Source organism: Mandrillus leucophaeus, unplaced genomic scaffold (genome assembly GCF_000951045.1).
Source record: "Mandrillus leucophaeus isolate KB7577 unplaced genomic scaffold, Mleu.le_1.0 Scaffold408, whole genome shotgun sequence".
Taxonomy (NCBI): Eukaryota; Metazoa; Chordata; class Mammalia; order Primates; family Cercopithecidae; genus Mandrillus; species Mandrillus leucophaeus.
Window position 1 is genome coordinate 2,264,349 of NW_012104343.1, and position 2,473 is coordinate 2,266,821.

Consider the following 2,473-nt stretch of genomic DNA (forward strand, 5'->3'; position numbering starts at 1 on the left):
GCCAGGCTGCCATCTTGCAGTTCGATCTTGGACTGCTGTGCTAGCAGTAAGCAAGGCTCCGTGGGTGTGGTAGCCACCCAGCCAGGCATGGGAGAGAATCTTCCTGTCTGCTGGTTGCTAAGACCTTGGGAAAAGCACAGTATTTGGGTGGGAGTGTCCCATTTTTCCAGGTAGTCTGTCACGGCTTCCCTTGGCTAGGAAAGGCAAATCCCCCAACCCCTTGTGCTTCCCAGGTAAGGTGATGCCCTGCCCTGCTTCAGCTTGCCCTCTGTGGGATGCACCCACTGTCCAACCAGTCCCAATGAGATGAACCAGGTACCTCAGATGGAAATGCAGAAATCACCCATCTTCTGCGTGGATCACGCTGGGAGCTGCAGATTGGAGCTGTTCCTATTTGGCCGTCTTGGCTCTGACTGTATTTATTTTATTTTGGTAAGTATTACTGCATTATGTAATTTTTCACCTCTTTACTTTCAACATTTTTGGAATTAAATTTTAGGTGTGTCTCTTATGAATAGCATATAATTGGAACGTGTATGTGCCAAAACACCAGTGTAAGACTGGTGAGTTTAGTATGTGTATATTTATTGTGATTGCTGATGTCTCTATTTCTACCATTTCATTTTATAGTTTATAACTACCACATAGCCCTTGGATTCTTCTCTCACTTTCTCATGTGTGTGTGTATGGGGGAGATGGGGTCTATTAGATTGATTGAGTTTTCTTTATTCCTGTGCAGCTACCCATATAACCTTCTCCTCCAGACACTGCATACTATTCTATCTTTTTAGGTGCTACCTTCCTTTTTTGCATGCATAGTTGACCTAAAAAATCTAAATGTAATCAATATCTCTATTCTTTACATAGAAAAGCAGTAGCTCTTTCCTTTCATGTTATTATTGTATATTATTTAATTCCATCTTTAAAAACACACATGCACAAGATCAGTCAATACCTTTGGCATTGTTTTATACAGTCAATGCTTCAACTATTTCTTCGCTTTCTTTACTTTCATTTCTTCGTTGTAGGTTTAATTTCTTTCTTCCTAAGAAACATCCTTTAGTATTTTTTTCAAGAAGATCCTGTGTATGGTAACTTTTTCTCAGTATCAGTCATTGTTAATCTGAAATATCTTAGCTTGCTCTCACTATTTTAGAAAATTAAGTTATAATTAAGATATAATAAAATACATAGAGTTCAGTTCAATATGTTCTGACAAACTACTACCGAAGCAAGATACTAAGATGATATTTCTATCATCCTAAGAAATTCCCTTGGGCCTCCTTCCAGTCAGTTTCCTGCCCTGCTCCATTCCAGAGACAACCACGGTTCTCTTTTCTTTTCTTTTTTTCTTTTGAGATGGAGTCTCACTCTGTCACCTAGGTTTGAGTACAGTGGCACAATCTAGGCTTACTGCAACCTCTGCCTCCCAAGTTCAAGTGATTCTCCTGCCTCAGCCTGCTGAGTAGATGGGACTACAGGCACCCACCACCACACCTGGCTAATTTTTGTATTTTTAGTAGAGATGAGGTTTCACTATGTTGGCCAGGCTGGTCTCGGACTCCTGACCCTGTGATCCTTGGCCTCCCAAAGTTCTGGGATTACAGGTGTGAGTCACCGTGCTCAGCCCACTGTTGTGTTTTCTATCACTATTAGACTAGTTTTGTCTTTTACAGAACTTCTTCATATATGTGTACGTTTGAGCATATATGTATATATGCTCTTGTATTTGACTTCTTTTACTCACAATGTTTTTGCAATTCATCCACTTGTTGTGTGTTTAGTACTTAATTAAAAAAAATTATGAGTAGTATTTCATTATGTGACTATAACATTTGTTTATTCTTTCTCCTGTTGACAGACAGTGGGTTCTTCTATAGATCAACCATTTCCCGAGCTAGGTGGGTCTGTTGTTTTGAGAATTTGAACAATCATTCAGGATGCCAAACTGCATTCTCTGTCCCCATCTAATAATACTTGCTATTCATTTCCTGCTATTCATTCCTCTTTTATCTTTCAAATTTCTTACCTTTCCCTGGGATTAAATATAAGAATGCTATCCCCAGTTCCTTCAGTTTTTTTTTTGTCCAGTATCTCAAAATCCAAGACTTTTTCTGGTGTCACAATTGCTTCCAAATTATTCAGCAACTGTTAGGAGTGGTTGGAGCCTGAGATAATGGGATTCTTCGTATATAATAATCAGTTAAAACATTTATGAAGAATTTACTATGTGGTAGATGTTTAGTTAAGTACTTAATTTAGATGAGCGCATTTAATCCTCAACACAATTCTAGGATGACTCCCACTTAACGGATAAAGACACTGAAGCTTAGTTACGCTTAGGAAGATGACCCATCAGGTGAATGACGAGTTAGAATTTGAACTCAGCCTATCTCTGTACCTTGCATTCTTAAAAATTATTCACCTTGCTGGGCAGAAACTATACTTTTAGCTTATTGGGGCACCTCCATAC